The sequence below is a fragment of the Helianthus annuus genome, chromosome 8 (genome assembly GCF_002127325.2).
Source record: "Helianthus annuus cultivar XRQ/B chromosome 8, HanXRQr2.0-SUNRISE, whole genome shotgun sequence".
In the NCBI taxonomy this organism is placed as follows: Eukaryota; Viridiplantae; Streptophyta; class Magnoliopsida; order Asterales; family Asteraceae; genus Helianthus; species Helianthus annuus.
Window position 1 is genome coordinate 98,564,219 of NC_035440.2, and position 25,997 is coordinate 98,590,215.

At 39.0% G+C, this 25,997-nt stretch overlaps 1 long non-coding RNA gene across 1 annotated transcript; it reads right to left on the reverse strand.

The window, feature by feature from the left end:
* Positions 1 to 24,232: 24,232 nt before the first annotated feature.
* Positions 24,233 to 25,219, reverse strand: LOC110871390. The gene is made up of 2 exons (XR_002553692.2): positions 24,757 to 25,219; positions 24,233 to 24,680 (listed from the first exon to the last, which is right to left on the reverse strand). It is a non-coding gene; the product is annotated as an uncharacterized LOC110871390 (long non-coding RNA).
* Between the last annotated feature and the right edge of the window lie 778 nt (positions 25,220 to 25,997).

Consider the following 25,997-nt stretch of genomic DNA (forward strand, 5'->3'; position numbering starts at 1 on the left):
CACAACTGAAAGTAAAAGCATAAGTCAAACTATGCGACTTTCGGTCCCGAACCGAGCCTGTGCTGAAAATTGTTGGGTTGAACATGTCTAGACATGTTCTTACATTAATTACCAAGTTATATTAATGATAAAAGAGGTTGCATAGCTTCTACATTGCTAATTATGCATTAATTTGAAAATAAGCATCCTGTTGACGTTTTATAATCAAGTTTGACCCGACAATTGGCCTACTTAGAGTGGGAATCAGAGGATGCCCTTATAAGGGTTTATTGCCCACATAATTACCAACTCATAGGTTCTTTCAATTTACAATTTGACTGGAGAAATTAAGATTTATGATAAAGTCAAATCTTAATTACGACGGTTTGACTTTACGCTAATAAACTAAGCAAAACTGAGTTAAAGGAGGTTAATGATACTTACTGAAGTCCTAAGCACGACTAGAGATCACTAGGAAGGGTGCTTGAGCTCCAGGAACCCCAAGAAGTGAGTTATGAAACTTTCAAGTGAATGAGCAAATGAAGAACCCAACTCATCTCCTTTATATAGGTATTTAGATGCAAGAAGATCTTGCCAAGCAAGTCTATAGATGTTATGGGATCATTCCAAGTGTCCGTAGGCCCTTTAAAACCATCAAACAAGCCCCTTGAATCCAAAAAATGGTAAGTTAAGTCGGTTAAACCGGCTGTAACAGGCAGCTGTGATGAAATTCTGTATCTGGCAGTGCCAGGCGGCCCGCGTAAGGGTCCTGCTTGGGCTTACGCGCCCCGTGTGAAGCCTGGGTCCAAGTTAACATGTTTCAAATATTGCACATTTGGTCCCTGGTCCTTCCAAACTTGATTTTAACTTGTTTTCTTGCACTTTGAACCCCCAAACTTGACTTTTAAGGACTCCAAGTTGTAAACCAACTTTGTTAAGTCCCCTGTTATTCATACGATCACCGAAAAGTCTTAAATTTCAATGTTGACGCTTTTAACCCCCCGTATACGAATATTGTCATAACTTTCTCATACTTAATCGAAATCTTGTGAAATATTTATCACTTACTCTCGTGAGTATAATTAACAATTACAAAGCTTCGGTTTCGCTAAAAGGTCACTCAGAGGTATACTTTACACATGTTGACCCATTTAGCCCCTGTAGTTTGTAATTCCTCACTTTCTTTCACAATTAGCTTCGTATGGTCCATGATTTATTCATTTAAGGGTATAAACATCATGTAGGGTTATTGAGAGATATATTTATTCATTGTTGACACTTTGAAACCTTTAACACACATAGATTCCTTGTTTGTCAACTTTAGTCCCTCTAAATCAATCCTTTACACGTTTTAAGTCCATGACACGTGTCGATATAATATTGGACATGAATTTTCGAGGTGTTACAAGGATCCAGACAATAAGGCTGTTAATGCATGGAATGTCTGTTGACTATGTCTGCATTGCGTCTTAGGTCAAGATAAGTCAACATAGGGTCTTGAAAGTCAAAATTATGTATTATATAAGTAGTTTCGTTTTTATGAACATGTGTTGTAGTGGTTCCGCTCTTGTGACACATGTAGTTTCGCTTGTATGGTATTTAGATGGTTTCGCTTATACGGCATGTCGTATAAGCGAAAGCACAGGGTCTATATATAGGAAGTTGAAGCGAAACCTGATCATTCATTCAGAACGTTGGAGCGGAACCTTGTCATACATTGTGTAACGAAACTCTGTCAAATCTGTATCAGAAAGCAATAAAAGAGAAGGAATTGAATAGGAAAAGCTGTGTAACTTCATTTATATTGATTCCGCCTCCGTACGTGAAGATGAACGTTCTCAACTGACTGTTTAGGGTCGGAACACGGTCCAACAAGTGGTATCAGAGCTCAGGACGAGGAGTTCATACTACTACAGCTTGATTCTACCGAATTCTCTGATTTCTACTCACTTTCTCTCATACTTTTTCGATTTGAACTGGTTCCTACGGTTGAAATGGCCTGGAAATCGAGTATAACGTGTAAAACATACAATTAACAAAACCTAGAAAGTTTCAGGTTAAAACACGGCTTAAAAATGGTTAAAATCAGTTAAAAACTAGGTTCCGCTTTTACGGACATCGCTAGTTTCGCTCGAAAATACATAGGTTTCGCTCGTAATATCTTCATAGTTTCGCTTATACGAACAAGTGAGTTCCGCTCATACGGACTTGAGGGTTTCGCTTGAACGGACATTTGACTTTCGCTCATACGTACTATATAGTTTCGCTTTTACTGACTAACATAGTCTCGCTCATAAGGACAACTTATAGTTTCGCTTTTACAGTCAATTATAGTTTCGCTTATCTGTCATTGTCTGGTTTCGCTTAATCAGACATACTCTGTTTCGCTCTTTTGTCACTATTGTTCAAAACTTCGAAAATTTTTCTAAGTGTTGGCTGATTTTGCAGGTACACTCAAGATGGATGATATATTCTTGAATCCGTTCAGCAACATGTACGCGTTCACGGGAAATTCCGGAAACGATGATATATTCTTGAATCCGTTCAGCAACATGAGAATCCGCCGAAAGAGAAGAAAAAGGAAGCTTGGGAATCGGAAAGTGCTTTTGGAACCTTCAATAAACCTCCAAAGCTAATGGCTATCGAGGAATACAGTCGGTGGTCCTGGTTGATGGCATTTGCATTTCCCAACTGGAAAAGTTTGAAAAACGGTTATGAAAATGGAAACAAAAATGGTGAAACGTTAAGATCAGCTGAAGAGATTGATGCATTTGTAGGTGAGTAAAAATGTGTGGCATTGTTATTTCAATCCGTTCGAGAAGACATAATCTCATTGATCAATTATTCAAACGCAAAAGATCTCTGGAATAAGCTAGAAACAAAATGTCTAGGAAGTGCTGAAATTGTAAAAAGTAAAAAGAAACTTCTTAAGAAAGAGTTTGATATGTTTGGTTGTCTAAAGAATGAGTCAGTCTGTAAAATGATAGAAAGGTTTGGTCATCTGAAGCTGGAATTAGCAAGACATGATATCAGATTTCCTGATGAAGAGCTTGTCGACAAACTGTTCGATTCATTACCATACGAGATATATTGGAGATATTATGCGCTTATGCTGAAAAACACTATCGAGCCTGCAAAGTTGACTGTGGATTTGGTGATTGAGAGACTTGAAAGTCACGAGCTGGAACTGAAGAAGACGTACAAAGTCAATCACTCATCCTATCAGCAGAATTTGGATTTGTATTATCCAAAAAGCATGATGCCAAAAGCAACTTCTCCCAAAACTGCGTTTTCTGCTGAGAATCTGTCTACATCAAGCAAAGATAGTCAAAGTGGTCAAAGCAGTGGAAATCACAGTGGTTATCACAGTGGATCTTGATCATCTGCAAGTCATTCTGATGCAAAGAATCGTTTTCAATGCAACATTGCAATAGATTTGAAGAATGCTCAGAATTTTGATGAAGAATCGGCCAAACAGCAGATGATCTTTCTTGCATCGGTGTTGGAATCGTATGAAGGGTTAGTAGCTGGGAAGATAGGCAATACCAACTTAACGAAGGAAGACTATGATCAGAAAGATCCTGAAGAAATGGAGCTGATCGATATTCGTTGGGCTATGGCAAGTGCTGTTCGTCGAGCACAGTGTTTCATGGAAATTACCGGCAGGAAGACAATTGGTGGTCCATCTACCAAGCTGGGGTTCGATAAATCCAAAGTGACGTGCTTCAAGTGTGAGCAGAGAGGTCACTTCAAGCGAGAATGCAGAAACGCATATGCTGATGAATCGGAAAATCCTTTCAGAGATGATTATTACGAGAAGGCAATTTATCATCAGAATAAATCCAAGCCGCCTAGATTGAAGCAGGTTGAAGACAACAAAGAGAAATCTAGAGCTCTTGCGGTGATTTATGATGATGAGGGGTATGATTGGAGTCAAGAGGTTCTACCAGAAGAAGATGCGATTGGTTACGCATTCATGGCGAAAAACGATGAACCTATTCCTTGGAAAGATAACCGAACTGAAGAGCAGGAGTATAGATACAGAAAAATGATTGCTAAGAACAGAATCATTAGAATTTCTGGTATCTATCTGGAAGCGAGAAGAGCGAGAAGATGGGATCCGGACAGGGAGTGTTATCTTAACCCATATGGAAACATTGCGATCGATGACAATACGCTTGATATCGAAGCCATAATCAAGGAGTTAAAAGAAGAAGATGAGTATTGGCAGAATAAATGGTGGGGAACTGGAGAAGAGAATGAGAAAAAAGGAGAAAGAAGAGCAAGAGAAATCAAAGAAGATTGATACTGGGGTTATTGATACAACGCAGGAGTTGACTGCTGAGAACTTGGGAAAAATGGCTGACAAAGTGCTGGCTGCTAAGGCACTTGAGGTAGACTCTAACTCCGTGTCTGAGTCAAAAAGCCAGGTCAGTTCAAACGTGTCAACAAATGCGTCAGGTAAGAAAATTAATGGTAATGTTGATTGCAAAAATTGCAACAAAGAGTGCAAATTTTGTAATACAGTCACGTATCTCAATGGAAAGAAAGTTGATGATCTGACAGCAAAGGTCAGAAGCGTTGAGAATCAAATTCTCAATCGTGACAAAACAGTTAAAGCTTCAACTGAACGGATAAGAGAATTAACTAGCCAAATTGAAAATGATAAAATTGATCATGAAAAAGTTAAAAAAGAAAATGAAAAGTTAATTCTTGAAAATCGTCAAATTTCTGAAAAGTTTGAAAAACTCAAAAGCACAGTGAAAGATAGTGATGATCGAAATGGTAAAACTATTAAAGAAAACGAGCATTTAAAAGCAGTGCTGAGAGTAAAAGATGAATCAATCAACAAACAACTGGATGAAATCGCTAAATTGAAACTTAAATTTCAAGAGGCTGAAATTGAAAATGAGCGAATCCATTTGAAGCTTAATAGTTACAGTTCTGCAAGCTTTGTTTTGCAACACATTGTTCCCAAACCCATAGGGAAAAACAAAGCTGGCGAAGATGTTTATTCTGATGGAACCGGGGTGGGTTTTCATAGAGTTTCACCACCTGTTCTTGATAACTACACGAAAAAGCAATCGGGATTGGTTGAAATTGAGGAAGAAAGTGAAGTAAAACTTCCGGAGAACATTGAAGTCATGTTCACATCTTCCAGTGACGATAGTGTCCAAAATGATATTGCAAAAGGTGTTGTTGAAAATGTGCTAAAAACAGATAGTGACACTACTGAGGAAGATGGGTGTTTTTTGGACAAATACATTCCGAAACAAAAGTCCAAGAACAACTTAAATGAAGAATCAAATCTTGTCATGTACAAGATGTTGGGTTCAGATAAGTTGTTTTCGGATTCAGAGTTTCCGATAGAGAATGTTAACATGAACAAATTGACAAATGTTTTCAAGTTGGTCGAAGTTGAGTTGTCAGAAGTAAACAATCTGAGTCAAAAGAAAAGTAAAATGAGGTTTGAGAAAGAAAAAGTTTACAACAAGAAATCTGTTAATCCACCACGTTTTTATAATAACAACCGAAACAATTGGTCGGGTGGTTATCAGGGGATAAATCTTATCAGAAGAAAAATGTTCCAAACAAGAGGTTTGACGAGAAGAAAAAGTTTGTGAACAGTTCGAGTTCACTTGCTGATGAAGAGAAAGAAATTTTTACAAAATCAAACAAAGAGTTCTTTGAGAAAAGAGCTTCTCAGTCTCAGTCTGAAGGCACAAGTCGAGTGGTTGATATTTGAACATGCTTTAGATGTAATCAAGTTGGTCACATTGCACGAAAGTGTACCAACGTGAAGCCTAAGACTGAAACTGTGAAGACTCAACAAAAGAAAGTTGATGTGAAGGGTAAAGCACCAATCGTTGTTGAGAAGAAGAGTGTGAAAAATGATAACATCAAAGTGAAAAATGAACCCGTAAAGAAGCTGGTAACTAAAAATGAAAAATTTTACAAACGGGTTGCATTATCTCAACAAGTTTGGAAACCCAAAACTGAGAAAAAGGTTTCACCCTCTGAGGAATCAATTCAAGTTGATTATGATGCGAATTTTCCACCTCTTAAGGCTGAAAACTTTAAAATTCAAGTTGCGAGACTTAAAACAGTCAAGGTTACACCTAAGGCTGATGAGGCCTGGGTGGACACCATGCTTGACTAAGCAGTTTGAATTGCAGGAGTTTCCTTGATCGCGAAGCAGGAATCGACATCTTTATTGAAGATGTTTAAATCATGTTTGTTATGTGCAGGATCTTCCAAAACTTGTATCCAGATGGATCATGGATAGTGGAGCTTCAAGACATATGACAGGGAAGACCGCGTTGCTGTATGATGTCAGAAATATAAATGGAGCATACGTAGGTTTTGCGGGTAATCAAGGAGGAAGAATTATTGGTGAAGGAACGTTATCCAACGGGATTGTGACGTTTGAGAGAGTTAACTACATTGCTGAGCTGGAGAACAATCTGCTGAGTATTTCGCAGATCTGTGACAGGATGTATACCACTCACTTCACTGATAAAGAATGTTTGATCTTGAAACCAGGATTTGTTATCCCTGAGGAATGGATTATCATGAGGGCACCGAGAGTTAATGATCTGTACATGTTGGATATGAGTGTAGCTACTACAACCACAGGTCAGGCTCATTGTTTCGTGTCCAGAGCAACTAAAAAAGAATCGAGATTGTGGCACCGGAAGATGGGGCATATACATCTTAGAAAAATGAATCATTTGGTGCATAATGATTTGGTTACAGGAGTACATGTCAAAGGTTTTCATCTGGAAGGGGAGTGCATTAGTTGTGTTAAAGGCAAGCAGAAGAAAAAGTCACACCCTACAAAGCAAGTCAATTCAGTCTCAAGACCTCTAGAGAGACTTCACATGGATTTGTTTGGTCCAGTGAATGTCAAGAGCATTACGGGAGATAAATACTGTCTTGTGGTTACTGATGATTATTCCAGATTTTCGTGGGTTTCTTTCTTGAAGACGAAAGACGAAACGTTTGATAGTTTAATGGCGTTGTTCAAGAAGATTGAGAATCTGTACCAACGGCGTATCAAAAGAATTCGAAGTGATAATGGTACTGAGTTCAAAAACAGCAGGATGGAAGAATTTTGTGATGAAAGAGGTATATTGCATGAGTTTAGTGCTCCGTACACTCCGCAGCAGAATGGAGTCGCAGAACGCAAAAACCGGACACTAATCGAGACGGTTAGAACTATGCTTGCAGATTCAAAGTTACCAATTAATTTATGGGCTGGAGCTGTTTCCGCCGCATGCTATACGCTCTTACTGTCAAGAAGTTCAACAAAACATGCTTTGAGCTAATCAATAATCGCAAACCGAATTTGAAGTATCTAGAACCGTTCGGGTCACCCTGTACAGTTATAGAGCCTTATGGAAAGTTTGGTCCGAAGTGCATTGAGGGTATATTTGTTGGATATTCAAGTCCTACGCGCCGTGTCTTTGTTCCAAGTGAGAAGCGGATTATTGAAGCTGCAAATGTTGAATGTCAAGGTTATACTATGCCGCCACAAAGTCCAGGAGATTCATGGCGATATCATTATGACAAACTGTGGGAATCGTTTGACATGATGGAAGAAGAAGAAGAAGAAGAAGATTTCTTTGATGAATTGGATATTTTGCGTGAGTACGAGTCACAGTAAAGGTTCCCAGCTGAGTATTCAAGACGACCACGGGAAACTTCAAATGATGATGAAGCAGGTCCGAGTAATGCTGATGAACACGATGATGTCCAACAGAATGAAGTTGCTCAAGATAATCAGTTAGATCAGAATGATAATCAAGAATCAGAGAACATGCCAATCTTTGATCATGGAGATTCAAATTCTGAGGGGGAGCAGATTCAGGATTCAAGTCAAATAAACCAAGTTGGTGAACAAAGTGCAAACCAAAATGTTACTAATCTGGAAGGTGATGTGGGAGTTCCAAGCGAAGTGATGCCGCGAACTCTTTCTTATCATCCAGAAGAGTTGATCATAGGAGAATTGCATTCAGGCGTTCGCACAAGACGTCAAATAGACAAGGGCTTAACATGCTTTTATTCTACAGTAGCACCTTTATAAACTGAATTTTCATTAAGTTGTTTTATCTCGCAGCTCGAACCGAGAACGTATAAAGAGGCGCTTACTGAAGACTCTTGGGTCATTGCGATGCAAGAAGAGTTGAGTCAGTTTGAAAAGTTGGGAGTGTGGAAGTTAGTGGATTTACCGGATGGTCAAAGGAAAATCAATACAAAATGGGTATTCAAGTGTAAGAGAGACGACAGAGGAGTGGTTGTAAGGAACAAAGCTCGACTCGTTGTTCAGGGCTTTAGTCAACAGGAAGGGATTGATTTAACTGAAGTCTATGCTCCTGTGGCACGACTAGAGGCAATCAGAATTTTCCTAGCATTTGCGTCTTGGAAGAACTTCAAAGTTCATCAGTTGGATGTAAAATCGGCGTTTCTTTATGGGAAGGTCAAAGAGGAGGTTTATGTCGGTCAGCCGCCGGGCTTTACTGACCCAATCCACAAAAACAAGGTCTACCTATTGGACAAAGCGCTGTATGGTTTACACCAGACCCCGAGAGCTTGGTACGAGACTTTGTCTTAACACCTACTAGCCAACAAGTTAATACGTGGAAAAGTGGATGCCACTCTCTTCACTAAAGAGGTCGACGGACATCTTCTGATAGTTCAGATTTATGTAGACGATATAATTTTTGGGTCAACAAATGAGAAGTTGTGCAAAGATTTCGAACAGGTGATGAAGCAAAAATTCAAAATGTCATCAATGGGAGAGATGAAATTCTTTCTGGGTCTACAAGTTGAACAACTACCTGAGGGAATTTTCATTCAGCAGACGAAGTACGTGCATGATATTCTAGAGAAATTTGGAATGTCAAGTTCTACTCCAGCTGCTACCCCACTTGCAACAAATCATGGGATTCACCCAGATCTCACCGAAGACAGGGCTGATGAAACGATCTACCGTTCCATGATAGGTTCTTTGATGTATCTAACTGCTTCACGTCCTGATATCATGTACCCAACGTGCCTCGCAGCAAGATATCAATCTAACCCGAGAGCTTCGCACATGATTATTGTGAAGAGGATATTACGCTACTTGAAAGGAACACCTACTTTGGGGTTGTGGTATCCTAGAAAAGGCGATTTTACGCTCGAAGGGTATTCCGATTCGGATTTCGGATGCCAGTTCTTTGGACCTAGATTGGTTACCTGGCAGTGTAAGAAACAAACGTCTGTGGCGTTATCTACATGTGAAGCGGAGTACGTTTCTGCTAGCAGTTGCTGCTCTCAGATCCTGTGGATACAACAACAGATGCGCGACTACGGTTTGCAGTTTCTTGACACACCTCTGTTTGTTGATAATGAGGCCGCAATAAATATAACAAAGAATCCAGTACATCACGCTAAAACTAAACATATAGAAATTCGTCATCACTTTATTCGCGATTGCTTCAAGAAAAAGTTGATACGAATTGAGAAAATCCACACTGACGAACAGAAAGCTGATTTACATACCAAAGCTTTTGATAAAAATCGGTTTAAATATTTGTTAAAACTGAATGGTATGAAGCTTCTTTCGGTGTCGGATGACATAATTGGCGTTGATGAGAGTACTGTTGCGGATGAAGATGAGAAACAATCTGCAATGGTTTGTTGATTTTTTACCTGTTTTGGTATTTAGGGGGAGTAGATAGATGTATATAGTTTATCTTTCAGAAAATACAAAAACAGTAAAAAATGCAAAAGTACAAAAACAATATAAATTGAAAAAGAGCTTGGTATAAAGGGAAAATGATAGTACATCGGCTAGACAATTACAGTATGCTAAAGAATTGTAAAGTCTAAATGAGTTAAACAGTCTCACTAATGATGTGTCGATAGGTTTTCGCACACTTAGTATATTTATTCGGGATATAAACCTAAAATTTCAAACTTGTGAAATTCGTGGGGAACACTACTTGGATATATAGGTAACCCCTGAAATCTCGTTTGATAGGTCCCATATTCTGAGATACTAGGTCTTTATACTCAGTGATATCTGGGGTATTATTCTGGGACTTCTGCTGTATGGAAGTACTGACCTAGTCCCCGAATAATACTTTCTGCAAATGCTTGAAACACAGCATCGCCCTCAGCAAGCTTATGAAACAATAAAATTGATAGTCGCTGCTGTTGTAACTAAAAGATCCTCTAAAGGGGACACACCAGAAAGTCGAAGCCGTCATCTCTCTGCGTATACGGAAGTATCGACCTGAGCTCTCACGGCCCTCGCATTTAACCCCTTAGAGATATCATTTGTGGCATACTCATCTGTAAGACTGAATATCTGGGATTCTGGATACGGGAGTATATTCAAGAGGTGGGACACATGAATGAGCTAAGTTCATAAAACATCTAAATCGTATCCTGAGTAAATTGAAATCTGTGTGAGAATTTAAGATGGATCAATATATCGACAATCGAGGTGAATTGTTTAAATCCGAGCATGTAATGAAGCTTAATGGTACTAGTAATTTGTCTGAAAAGCTTATATGATTCCCTGACACGCTTGCCAAAAATAAGTTTGTAAATAGTTCAATTTCTTTATTTTCTGCAATTTAAGTTTTTCTGCATTTTATTTCTTAGTTTAGAACACTTTAATAAAATCCAAAAAGATTTTATTTCTGCTTTATTTTTGACAAACCAAAGTGGAGAGTTAATCGTTGGATTCTCAGAAGATTGAAGCAGATGCAGGAAAGTTCTGAGCTGAAGAATGAGGAGAGCTTACTTTGTCAGAGATTGAGATGTTTTCAAAGATTAAAACAAGTTCATTAAGTTGATGCTTGTTACATTGTTTTTAGAAAATGTGAAAATGTTTTTACAAAATCAGTTTGATTCATCAAATGATCAACTAAGGTCATTAAGTTGAACTTGGTAGATTAATTGAGTAATCAGGGTCATTAACTTGGACCTGAACACTTGAGTGGATTTCTAAGAACTGATTAAGTTTGTTATTTATTATTGAAAAGACAGATTGTAATGTTATTGGTTGAGTAACAGGTTTTTGTACTTCATTATTCCCAATGGAAGTTAACTGTTAAAGCTTGAACCAGATTTCTCAGATTCTAGCATATCGAGAGGGGGAGTCTGTGAAAGGGGGAGTCTGGATCAATAGTCAAAGGGGGGTTTGAAGATAGAGCTAGGTTGTGATCCTAAACCTGTAAGATAGAGTGCTTTTAATGAAAAGACAGAGAGTTGAAGAAAAGACCAAGACTGAAGACTCGGAGATGAAAACTATGTCAACATCCAAGGGGGAGTCTGTTGATGCATGGAATGTCTGTTGACTACGTCTACATTGCGTCTTAGGTCAAGATAGGTCAACATAGGGTCTTGAAAGTCAAAATTATGTATTATATAAGTAGTTTCGCTTTTATGAACATGTGTTGTAGTGGTTCCGCTCTTGTGACACATGTAGTTTTGTAACAACTGCCACTAAAATCCATAATTAGGATGGTAATTAGGTAATAAGAAAACCCTAATTAAGAAACCCAAGTGATTCCGCATAAACCCTAAAATTTTCGTAACAATCGGAATCAGGATCAGGGCCCCTAAAACTCAGGGGGGGTTAAACCCTAGTGATGTTTATCTTCTAAATTGTTGTAGAAACGAAATTGATTCGTTTAACTTGCTAACCAAGGCTAGTTTGGACACGAAACAACCTAGGCTAAGAAATAGACCCGTCGCGCCACGCGACGGGTACAACCGTCTCTCTCGCGTGGCGCGAGGGAGTGTGTTTTTCAGATATAAATAGAGGGGATTGGCACTCGAAGTTCGGTGTTCATTCGACGTCCCAACTCTTAATACTCTCTGAGATATAGACGAAATAGTTCACAAACACACACGATTATCGAAACGCTGCCGCAATCAGGGTAATAACTCGATCGCTATTACGATTCAACGTCCGATCGATTATAACTATCCAACGATAGTCCAGGTGCTGCTCAATTGAGCTTGTACTTTGATTATTCGTCGTGATTTCGACTTGAATATTAGAGTGCTGTTCGAATTCGGACTATGCTCTGTTATTCGTTGTGAATCCGATTGAATTATCGAGTATCGCACTGATTAATCGTTGTGAAGGTTTAATCTCGTGAATTGACGTAACTGCTGTATTAGTTACTAACCTGCCTGTGTGTGCATTGTGTTAAACTAGGTGTAATCAAGGCTAATCAGTAGGCTTATATTTATTGCTCGTTAATCTGCAATGTGAGTCATTCTTCTTTTTAAACTGTTTTCTCACAGTTTGTGAGTAAGTATTACAATACCTCAAGTTACTTTCAAAGTTATAATTACAGGGATTAAGTCTTTGTAATCACCAAATTACAGCTGGTATGTGGGGTATTGTGCACATTACTATTTTATCACTCTATGTGAGTGAATATTACTCTATGTGAGTGATTATTACTCTGTGTGAGTAAACCGTCACTATTAGGGCAACGGGACCAATAGTGATATGACCACAGTCACAGATCCGGTCGAGTGACAAATACCCATTCTTGATAATTGGTTGATAGAAACATTGTAATCGCTCTTAATACTGTAAATTTATAACTAACGGGTCGTTTTAGAAAATGGAATGATTCACTCAGTATTTCCCCGCTGACAAAACCTTTTTCAAACATGTTTCAGGTGATCTGTGTGATCCAGGAAAAGTGCGTGCAGTAAAGCACTATCAAGCAGAGAAGTGGCTTAGTGTAAATAAATGAATAAAACATGTTTTGGAAAATAAAGATTTCTGTGTGAAATCAACTTATTGTAAATTATGGGATTTATCCCTTAAACTTTGTGTAATATATTAAACGAGCATTTTCCGGTGAAAAGATCCTGTTGTAAAAAGACTTCCGCTGTCGCATAAATTAAATACCCCGGGTACCACTGAAATCTGCATCGCGGGCCCCGACTCCGTCTAGGGTGGGTCGGGGGCCGCGACAGAAGGTGGTATCAGAGCTAATAATTAAATTGAGCCACTGATCGAGCCACTGATTAAGCCTAAATTAAGTATTTTGTCCAAATGCTTAATTTTACTAATTGTTATTCGGTGATTATATGTTGTATTAACTGGTTATTTTAGTACAGTATAGGTAAGCAAAAGCTGTCTGCTATCTACCACAAACTAGATGTGGCATCTTCTTCTAAAAACCCATTAAACCTAGAAGAAGGAATTTTTGTCCGCAAGGCAAACTAAGAGAATCCTCTTTCCCCAGAGAAAAGGGATTCGATACTTAAAAAGAGTCAGGAGAAAAAGAAACCCCGAACCAAGAGAGTTAGGTTCAACCCAGAAGTCCAAGAGTTGGGTAATAGTACACCTTGGGAAGATAAAATAGACGAGAAATGGGCAAATCTTTATATGCTAGCTACTGTAGCAGAAAATGCTAATCTCTAAATATCCGATAAGTTGGGTCTAGTAAGAGAAATCACAATCCCGTAAATAAATAAAATCCCAGTGTGTTTTTCTGTTATTTCTGTATAAAAAGTAATATGCAATAAAACTTCAGTGTTTGTTTGTTAACATTTGTTCCAAAGTTTTAACATTGCATTTTGCATATATGCTATGCAGCATGAATGAGATATCAGAAGCCTTCCAGAATCTCAACTTATATCCAGTGCCTATCGAAGTCTCGCACGACTTTACTGGTTACATTGCTGACATAGAAGAACCTGTGGAATTCAAAGCTCCACCGCTGGAAAAAGCCAAACCTAAAAAGAAGAAAAGATACGTAGGGTGGAGGAAAGTACGCCGTAGGAAACCTGCCACTAGGAGACTCCCTAAAATAGAAAATCCTGTGATCATGAGCAAGGGAAAGGAAATAGAAACTGGAGAAAGTCCAAAACCACCCGAAAAGGAAATAGGAATAGATCTGAAACAAAAGGGAATAGAGATTGGCGAAAGCTCTAAACAATCTGAGGAATTCACGTTCCAAGACGAAATAGATCGCCTACTGGAAAATTGTGATGTTTTAGAGCCTATCAATGATAATCTCTTCTCTTACCCGGCTACAGTTCAATTTCCACTAAACCTAGGACCAACTATTCCAGACCCACTAGTTCATACCAGACCATTAGGCCAAATGGAGGAATGGTGGACCAATGACTGGCAATTCCAAAACATAGTCAACAGTCCTTATAGTTTCCTTCCACAATTTGACCCAGAACCACTCCCAAATCCTCCCATGAGTAATGAAAACCTAGCTGAACTCCGTCAGTTCGGTGAAGAACTGATAGGTACAGGTAATAGGATCAGGGAAATGGGGGAGCATCTAACTTGGAAGTACGATGAGAGGGAGCATCGTTACTAGAACCGTCAGTTAAACCACAGAAAACCGTATTGTATGATAGTAACTCAAAATTCTGTAAAATGGGCAATAAAACTCTGTAAAATACGGTGTGTATGGATGCATATACAATATACCATAACAAAGTAAAAGTCGAGAAATCGACAATTTTGGTTATGCTTGTATGTTGTGATAATCTATGTGTTTATCTATGTGAATTTTGTCATTGATAAATTAGACACTAATAATTTTTACCAATTAGCAGATGGAAAACGCTAATAATGAACCAATTAATGAAGTAAATCAATCTGAGCAAGAACACGAAGATCAATATATAACTCGACAAGATATCGAGCACTTTATCGCCCAAGGGATAGCTCATGCTATTCCAGAAATTGTAGCTGCTGTTCAGAAACCTGCCGAACCACAATTAATTCCTAGTAAACGTATTCCAGAAGATAACGGCAGTAACAGCATAAATGGAGGCGGCAATCATGACGATCATGATCCGCAGCAGGCCCCACTCCCTAAAAGAATGAAAGCTGCAACGCCTGGTTGCACATACAAAGAATTTCTTGCTTGCAAACCCGCTGAATTTGCAGGTAACGAAGGGGAAACTGCAACACTGCGTTGGTTAGAGAAAACCGAGGCAATAATTGCAATAAGCAAATGTGCCACAGAGGATCAAGTGATGTATGCATCAAATCTGTTCAAAGAAGGAGCACTCGAATGGTGGAACACGGTCCTCCAGGCAAAAGGAAGAAGGATAGCCTACGCCATAGGTTGGGAAGAATTTAAGAGTTTGGTAGAAAGAAAATTATGTCCCGAATACGAGAAGGAACAGATGGCAAACAAGTTCCTGAGTCATCGTACGCTAGGTGTGGATTGTCGGGGCTATACTTCGACATTCTTTGAATACGCAAGGGTAGTGCCAACACTGGCCTCGCCAGAACCGGTACTTATCTCTCGTTACATCTGGGGGTTAATTAGTGAAATCCGAAACATCGTTAAAGCCGCGAGACCTCGTACTATTGACGATGCGGTAGAATTAGCTAATACCCTGACGGATGAGTTGGTACGCACAAGAGAAGAAGATCACAAGAAGGAAATAGCTCAAAAGATTACCCAAGGATTTCGTGTGGGTAATACCAAGAAAAGAGGAACCGGGCAGTCCTCATCACCTCCTTTCTGCAAAATTTGCAAAAAGAAGCATTATGGACAATGCAACATGATTTGCAATTTTTGCAAAATGAAAGGACATCGGGAAGAAGACTGCAGGAAGAAAACAAGAGTTTGTTATCATTGCAGAGAAATGGGACATTTTCAATTTGAATGTCCTAAGTTAGCTAAACCTGTAGTTAACCAAACCAAACCAGCTGAAGGAGCAACTAAGAGAAATGCGCGAGCATTCCAGCTGACTACTCAAGAGGCCGAACTCATTCCAGATGTGATAGCCGGTACGTTCCTAGTACATGACGTATTTGCAAAAGTATTATTTGACTCTGGTGCGAACCAAAGTTTCATTAATACTTCATTTTGTCAAGCTCTTAAGTTACCGTTAACCACTCTTAGGCAAATTTTCACAGTTGAAACCGCAGAAGGAAATTCTGTGAATATAGATAAAATCTGGCAAGAAGGAAAAATAGAACTATTAGGCCATAAGTTTTCTGCAAATTTGTTACCAATGAATTTAGCAGGATTCGATGTAGTCTTAGGAATGGATTGGTTAGTAGCCAACCATGCACGAATCTTATGTGACAAAAATGCAGTAGAAATTCAAACCCCTACAGGAGAAGTAATTTTGATTACTGGAGATAAACCTCGAAAGCCACTGAAATTTATCTCAGTAATGAAATTGGCTAGTTATTCGAGAAAACAGGAAATGGTGTATATGATTTCAGTAATCATTAACACTAAAGATAAAGAACTTCAGGACATCCCCGTAGTCTCAGAATACCCAGACGTTTTTCCAGAAGAATTACCTGGATTACCACCTGATAGGGAAGTAGAGTTTAGAATTCATTTAATTCCAGGTACTGCACCAATAGCTAAAGCACCTTATAGATTAGCACCTACCGAAATGCTAGAATTGAAAAAGCAATTAGATGAATTACTAAGCAAAGGATTTATACAACCGAGTTCATCCCCTTGGGGTGCACCAGTACTGTTTGTGAAAAAGAAAGATGGATCGATGAGAATGTGTATCGATTATAGAGAATTGAATAAGGTTACGATTAAGAATCGATACCCACTACCTAGGATTGATGATCTTTTTGATCAATTGCAAGGAGCTAGGTATTTCTCTAAGATAGATTTAAGATCCGGATACCATCAGTTGAAAGTACAAGAAGAGGACACACCTAAAACTGCTTTCAGAACTAGGTATGGTCATTATGAGTTTACAGTCATGCCCTTTGGATTAACGAATGCGCCAGCAGCATTCATGGACATGATGAATCGCATCTGTAAACCATATTTGGATAAATTTGTAATCGTGTTCATCGACGATATACTTATTTACTCCAAAAGCCAAAAGGAACATTGTGAGCATTTACACGTTCTCTTAACTTTGTTAAGAAAAGAAAGGCTTTATGCCAAATTCTCGAAATGTGAATTTTGGCTACAAGAAGTGCAATTCTTAGGTCATGTGGTAAATCATGAAGGTATCCATGTAGATCCTGCTAAGATAGAAGCCATTACGAAATGGAAAGTTCCACAAACAGCTATGGAGATAAGAAGTTTTCTAGGCTTAGCTGGATACTATAGACGATTTATCAAAGATTTTTCTAAGATAGCCGTACCATTAACTAAGTTAACCTGTAAAGCTGCTAAGTTTGAATGGGGACCTAGACAAGAAGAAGCCTTTAAGATTTTAAAGCATAGGTTGACAAATGCACCAATCTTAGCTTTACCCGAGGGAACAGAAGACTTTGAAGTATATTGTGATGCTTCAAAGTTAGGCTATGGATGTGTGTTGATGCAACGCAAGAAGGTAATTGCGTATGCTTCTAGACAATTGAAAAAGCACGAAGAAAATTATACGACTCATGATTTAGAATTAGGAGCCATAATTTTTGCCCTTAAGATCTGGAGACATTATCTGTATGGAAGTAAGTTTACTGTCTATACCGATCATAAGAGTTTAAGATATATATTTGGGCAAAAAGAGCTAAACATGAGGCAAAGAAGATGGATGGAAATGCTAAGCGATTACGACTGTGATATCCAATATCACGAAGGAAAGGCAAATGTAGTTGCAGATGCCTTAAGTCGTAAGTACCATGAGAAACAGAAACGAGTCCGTGCTCTGAGGTTAAATCTACAAGTAGACTTAATGGCACAAATTAAAGAAGTTCAGAAAACAGCAATCCAAGACGATGCTGAAGGAATGAAAGGTTACCTAAAAGAATTAGAACAAGGAAATGATGGAATTTGGAAATTCCATAAGAAACGAATTTGGGTACCTAAGCAAGGAGAGTTAAGAAATAAGATTTTAGAAGAAGCTCATAAATCTAGGTATACCATGCACCCAGAAAACAATAAGATGTACCAAGATTTAAGAAATAATTTCTGGTGGATAGGAATGAAAAAGGATATAGCTGAATACGTATCCAAATGCTTAACTTGTTCACAAGTTAAAGCTGAACACCAGAAACTTTCAGGACTACTACAACAGTTAGAAATGCCTGTATGGAAATGGGAACTCATAACAATGGATTTTGTTACAAAGTTACCCAAAACCAAAAGAGGTAATGATGCGATTTGGGTAATCGTAGACCGATTAACCAAGTCAGCTCATTTCCTACCAATGAAAGAAACCTTTAGCATGGAAAGGTTAGCACAACTGTACGTGGACGAAGTAGTATCCCTACATGGAGTCCCGCTCTCCATTGTATCGGATAGAGATAGTCGTTTTACATCTCATTTCTGGAAAAGTTTTCAGAAAGCAATGGGAACTCGACTAAATCTAAGTACTGCTTATCATCCACAAACAGACGGACAGAGTGAAAGGACAATACAAACTCTAGAAGACATGCTCCGAGCATGTGTAATTGACTTTGGTGGTAATTGGGATAGCCATTTGCCATTAATTGAATTCTCCTATAACAATAGTTATCATTCAAGCATCGAAGCTGCACCATTCGAAGCATTGTATGGACGCAAGTGCAGAACTCCAGTATGTTGGGCAGAAATAGGAGAAAGTCAATTATCAGGACCTGAAATTGTACAAGAAACTACTGACAAGATAACACAGATCAAGGAAAGATTAAAAACAGCCAGAGATCGTCAGAAAAGCTATGCAGACAATCGTCGCAAGCCGCTCGAATTCCAAATAGGAGATAAAGTACTTTTAAAAGTTTCTCCTTGGAAAGGAGTAGTACGCTTCGGTAAGAAAGGAAAGCTAAGTCCAAGGTACGTTGGACCATTCCCAGTGATTCAACGAATCGGACCAGTTGCTTATCGTTTACAGCTACCAGAAAAATTAGCTGGAGTACATGATGTATTTCATGTATCCAATCTCAAGAAATGTCTATCAGATGAGTCCCTGGTAGTACCTCTTCAAGATATAGAGGTGAACGAAAAGTTAAAGTTTATAGAGAAACCCCTACAGATCGAAGATAGAAAAGTCAAATTTCTCAAACATAAACGACTGGTGTTGGTCAAGGTTAAATGGAATTCAAAGAGAGGACCAGAATACACTTGGGTAGTGTTTGGTATGCATGAATGAGAGGTGGAATGGAATGGATGATTACGAGGGAATGAATGAAAGGGTGTTTGGTTGGTCAATGGAATGGAATCACCCATTCCAAAATGCATTCCATTCCCTCAAAATAATTCCTTCCACCCCCCATGTTTTTTTTCCATTCCATCCCCTCTTGCACCATTCATCAACAACACCACAACCCACCACCTTCGTTACAACCCACCACCACCACCACCCACCACCGACGCCATCGCCGCCACCCGCCACCACCTCACCCCGACAGCCACCGCCGCCGCCGCCGCCGCCACCCATTCGTCACCGTTATCACCCATAGCTGCGACCAACCGCTAACGACACTGGCCGCCGCCGCCCACCACCATCGTCGACGCCACCGCCACCACCAGCCGCCGGCTCTGCTGCCACCCACCACCACCGCCACCACCAGCCGCCGCCACCACCAACCGCCACCTCTGCTGCCACCCACCACCAACGACCACCTTGCCACCACCACCACTCGTCGTCGCCGTCGCACCGCCACTCTCCGCCACCACCACCACCCATCGCCGCCGCAGACACCCACCACCGCCACCTATAACCACCGACCACCACCATTCACCGCTGATTTTATTACTCCATTTTTCTTGCCTACCGAACAATACACAATAATAACTCATTCCATTCACACATGGTAACCAAACAAGACATGGAATGGTAATGATCTATTGCATTCACTCGTACATTCCATTACCTCGTCCATTCCATTCATTCGTCCATTCCATTACCCCATACCAAACAGACTCTTGGGAGCTAGAATCAGAAATGAAGCGCAAATATCCTCATTTATTCCAATAAATCTCGAGGACGAGATTTTTCTTAAGGTGGGGAGGATGTAACAACTGCCACTAAAATCCATAATTAGGATGGTAATTAGGTAATAAGAAAACCCTAATTAAGAAACCCAAGTGATTCCGCATAAACCCTAAAATTTTCGTAACAATCGGAATCAGGATCAGGGCCCCTAAAACTCAGGGGGGGTTAAACCCTAGTGATGTTTATCTTCTAAATTGTTGTAAAAACGAAATTGATTCGTTTAACTTGCTCACCAAGGCTAGTTTGGACATGAAACAACCTAGGCTAAGAAATAGACCCGTCGCGCCATGCGACGGGTACAACCGTCTCTCTCGCGTGGCGCGAGGGAGTGTGTTTTTCAGATATAAATAGAGGGGATTGGCACTCGAAGTTCGGTGTTCATTCGACGTCCCAACTCTTAATACTCTCTGAGATATAGACGAAATAGTTCACAAACACACACGATTATCGAAACGCTGCCGCAATCAGGGTAATAACTCGATCGCTATTACGATTCAACGTCCGATCGATTATAACTATCCAACGATAGTCCAGGTGCTGCTCAATTGAGCTTGTACTTTGATTATTCGTCGTGATTTCGACTTGAATATTAGAGTGCTGTTCGAATTCGGACTATGCTCTGTTATTCGTTGTGAATCCGATTGAATTATCGAGTATCGCACTGATTAATCGTTGTGAAGGTTTAATCACGTGAATTGACGTAACTGCTGTATTAGTTACTAACCTGCCTGTGTGTGCATTGTGTTAAACTAGGTGTAATCAAGGCTAATCAGTAGGCTTATATTTATTGCTCGTTAATCTGCAATGTGAGTCATTCTTCTTTTTAAACTGTTTTCTCACAGTTTGTGAGTAAGTATTACAATACCTCAAGTTATTTTCAAAGTTATAATTACAGGGATTAAGTCTTTGTAATCACCAAATTACAGCTGGTATGTGGGGTATTGTGCACATTACTATTTTATCACTCTATGTGAGTGAATATTACTCTATGTGAGTGATTATTACTCTGTGTGAGTAAACCGTCACTATTAGGGCAACGGGACCAATAGTGATATGACCACAGTCACAGATCCGGTCGAGTGACAAATACCCATTCTTGATAATTGGTTGATAGAAACATTGTAATCGCTCTTAATACTGTAAATTTATAACTAACGGGTCGTTTTAGAAAATGGAATGATTCACTCAGTATTTCCCCGCTGACAAAACCTTTTTCAAACATGTTTCAGGTGATCTGTGTGATCCAGGAAAAGTGCAGTAAAGCACTATCAAGCTCAGAGAAGTGGCTCAGTGTAAATAAATGAATAAAACATGTTTTGGAAAATAAAGATTTCTGTGTGAAATCAACTTATTGTAAATTATGGGATTTATCCCTTAAACTTTGTGTAATATATTACACGAGCATTTTCCGGTGAAAAGATCCTGTTGTAAAAAGACTTCCGCTGTCGCATAAATTAAATACCCCGGGTACCACTGAAATCTGCATCGCGGGCCCCGACTCCGTCCAGGGTGGGTCGGGGGCCGCGACAAGTTTCGCTTGTATGGTATTTAGATGGTTTCACTTATACGGCATGTCGTATAAGCGAAAGCACAGGGTCTATATATAGGAAGCTGAAGCGAAACCTGATCATTCATTCAGAACGTTGGAGCGGAACCTTGTCATACATTGTGTAACGAAACTCTGTCAAATATGTATCAGAAAGCAATAAAAGAGAAGGAATTGAATAGGAAAAGCTGTGTAACTTCATTTACGTTGATTCCGCCTTCGTACGTGAAGATGAACGTTCTCAACTGACTGTTTAGGGTCGGAACACGGTCCAACAAATGGGACCTACAATACGTGACATGATCTATTGTGTCATTCCTTAGTTTAATGTACCTCTTTGTATTTGTATTTTCCCGTAGTTTAGAAAACTAGAATTCGTGTGTATGCACCTTTCGAAAAATACGCTTGTTTGAAAAACTGGTATAGAGTATAAGCTTTTCATAAATCATTTGTGTTTATTAAGATGGTTTAGAAATACGTAATTTATGTTTATCGAAAACCTTGTATGCTTTCCAAAACGTGCATGTCTTTCCACCCTGAAAACATTTATAAAAAAATGTAAAACCGTAAAACAGTGGGGCTATGAACTAACCTAAATAGTCCTGTGCAAAGCTAGCTAATTACGACTTCATGACATCGTTTCCAAGATGTGACACGCTAGCGAGCATTATATAACATCCCTAATCATGGAATATCTTATAAGTTTCTAAATAAAAGCGGTAACTAAACTACGTGTCACCGAGCTCTACCGAATCGTTGACCGAACGATTTGACGGTAAATGACGAAGTTAAACTTTGCCGCCCCAAGAAGTCATTTGTGTATATAGGAATATTCGTATGAAAGTAATATATAATAAGAGTAGGGATCCTGCGGAAAGTGTGTTTTTCCTAGAAAGTCTAAGAAGCGATCTGGGCCATCCAATGGGTGTGTTTAATGGTCAAGATGAAGTCAATGGCAATCTTGTAATTTTTTAGTTTATTTAATTCATTGTTCTAAAAGAGTAGGGGCAATTTTGTCAATATATCATGTTTTAAATCAATTAGATAACCGTCAGTCAAACCCAATCCCTAATTTCAAGCGATTTTCCCTCTCTCTCTCTCTCCAATCCCATATTCGAAACCCCAATCCCTACCAAAAATAACTACAATCATGGAAGAAGATAACTTTAGAAAGGATGGAGAGCACCGGATCAAATTAAAACACTTCTCATCTCCACCATCTCCGAGTTCATCATCACCATTCAAATACTGTTCGTATCATCTCCGTTTTCTTGACGATGTGTTTTAACAGCAAGCAAATTAATACAGTTGTGTTTTAGCAGCAAGCAGATTCATACAGTTGTGTTTTAGCATTCAGATTCATACAGTTGTGTTTTAACAGCAAGCAAATTCATACAGTTGTGTTTTAGCATTCAGATTCATACAGTTGTGTTTTAACAGCAAGCATATTCATACAGTTGTGTTTTAACAGCAAGCTGATTCATACAGTTGTGTCTTAACAGCAAGCAAATTCATACAGTTGTGTTTTAGCATTCAGATTCATACAGTTGTGTTTTAACAGCAAGCAGATTCATACAATTGTGTTTTAGCATTCAGATTCATACAGTTGTGTTTTAACAGCAAGCAGATTCATACAGTTGTGTTTTAGCATTCAGATTCATACAGTTGTGTTTTAACAGCAAACAGATTCATACAGTTGTGTTTTAACAGCAAGCAGATTCATAAAGTTGTGTTTTAGCATTCAGATTCATACAATTGTGTTTTATTAGCAAGCAGATTCATACGCTGTGTTTTACCATCCATGCTGGTAATGCTGGAGGATTTCTTGACGCTGTGTTTTAACAGCAAACATATTACAAAACAGTAATCTGCCAATTACAAAACCACCTTTATATTATGGGATCTATAAAAAAATTGACTTTAGTCCTGTAAACTGTTAAAACACAGCACCAAGAACATGCTGATAATTTCCAGTAATCTTCTGAACAATGGAATATGCGATTGGTTTAGATTTCAAAAACAAATTATTCAAAAAATCATGGAGAAAAACGGTTACAAAATATATACATGGATAGTTAGTTAATGAAGATAAATTCCAAAAATAAAAAAGTACACAATTGCCCTTTTAGTTAAAAATCTTCAATGCCACAGGTCGCATTCTGATTGCTTCCTAGACTTTCTAAGAAAAACCCACTTTCTACCCAACTCCTACTCATATAATAAACTTGTATTAGGTATGTTGCGTCTTGTATATATTTGCCAAAACATATGTATATGCCGTTTTGGCATTTGTAATGAATATAAAAAGTTATATTTATTTTACAAAAGTACCATCGAGTTGTTGAATGTTTGAAATAAATAGATAAACTATATCTATTTTGTAAAAGAATTCGTGTTGTATGATATAATAACTATATTTATTTGTATAAAACGACATCGTGTTGTGTTGTTTGATACTCGATATAAATATAAAAACTATATTTATTTATAAAAAGATTCAAGTTTAAATATAATAACTATTTTTATTTTTGTATAATACTTTGCGTTATCGTCGTTTTTGTAAGTTATAAAGTGTTGTTGCAGTAATATGCACATTTATATTGGTTTTTATAAAAGTCGCTTGGTATCGATAGTTGTTGCTTTTCAATAAAACTTGTTTTGTTTTTACGGATTTTCTCGAAAAACGCGCAGAGTTTCCTCTGTTTTTGGACGCCCCCGACAACACAATTGTCGTTATTTTATCAAGATTCAACAATTTTTATGCATAGCAAATTTATATAAATGAAATAATAAATAAGACCAAGCTAAAATTAACTAATAACTCATCGTTTTGTTCGGTTCGAGCTCGTTTTTACGTATGAAATAAGGAATAATCAATGAAAATAATATCCGTCCTAAATGTGTCGAAATGCCGAAGGAAGTTGGCTGAGTTAACCGGGTTTGACCGAGTTGACTCGGTTTGACCGAGTAAACCAAACCGGGCCGTCTGACCAAGTCGCTTGACCCAAACAACGAGCTGACCAGCTGACTTGAACCCATCTGTTGACTGAACCCGAACGGGACCCGAACCGAAACTGAACCCGCATCCAAAACAAATCTGACCGAGACTCCCAAACCTTCACTAGAACAACTCAAACCAAACTTGAAGCTAAACCATCACTGGACCGAAGCCCAAAATAACACCACCGTTGCTGTCTCGCCGTCGGCTAGTAACCGACGGCTCCGCCGTCCGTCGTCGCTGCCGGCCACCACAACCCAGTCGTCATTAGTCATCAATTTCAAAGAAAAAAAAGAAATAAACATGGGGGGTTTACCGTCGTCGGAGACAACATCAACATCATCGAGCCTTCCTGAGACCATCGCTGCCGCCGCCGTCACTCTGCTTTGTCGCCGCCGCTGGCCATCGTGCCGTCACCATCACGCGCCGCCACCACTGTAGGTGGTCAGCTAATTATTGCAGAGAGGGGGTAGGGTTGCTGGTGGTTGTGGAGTATGGCTCGCTTGCCGGAGAAGAAGAGGAGCCGGCAACTAGCTCCTGTCACCGGAACCGAGAGAGAAAGAAGGGGAATCAAGGGGGTGTGGCTGGTTGGGTTTGGTTTATGAAGATGAGAATTCCTCTGTGCTTGTTTAATGTAATCGAGAGAGTGAGAGGAGATAAAGGGCCTGCTCTTTTATTTGTGTGTATATTGTGGGTTTATTTGAGATGAGAAGGAGAGGATCAAGTTATGTGTATTAATAGAGTGGAAAGTTTTTATTGTCTTTTATGTATTCAAATTGAATTCAGGTTAGTTGTTTTATCCTTGGAGATAAGATCTCTTGAAGAGATTTGAAGAGATTTGTAGAGATTTCCAAAGATTTGTAGAGATTTGCAAAGATTTGTAGAGATTTTATTGGATCTAATATATTATGTGCAGGTTTAGGCTTGTGGGTTTTGGGCTTGGGCCCATGGCCCACAAGCTCAATACCCATGTTTAAGCGGCTCGTAATTCCTACGAGACCCATTATCAAAACCCAAACTTGTCCGCAGATTCCACGCGAATCTTCATGCGCGTATTGTAAAGTTGGATAAACGTTCCTAGGCATTCCACAAGGCCTAGTTATGTTAATTTGCATCATAGACACTATTTATTATTGCGTTAATCACCTGTAAATCACGTACTTAAGAGTTGTAAATCATCGGTTATCACATTCTCCCCCTGTTAATAAAATTTCGTCCTCGAAATTTAGACTACGTCAACTCCTTAGAGTTACGTTATGCGTAAGTAAATACGAATGATGTCAAAGGAAATGAGACATACTGATACAGTCACCAGTGTGACCAAGTTAACAGGGGTCCAATAAATGAGGAATTTCAACCAATAGAATTCTAAGTGGACGTTTACAATATGCAAATGAATTCTATAAACGATAACATCCACTAAATGGAACTTAGAATTCAACAAGTTCAATGAAATAGTTTTGCATGAAATGCTCGACCATGATCAACCCAAGCTGCAAGTTATACCGACGCCACAAGGTGTCGTAGTGAATGAAACAGTTCAATAATAGCGGTGAT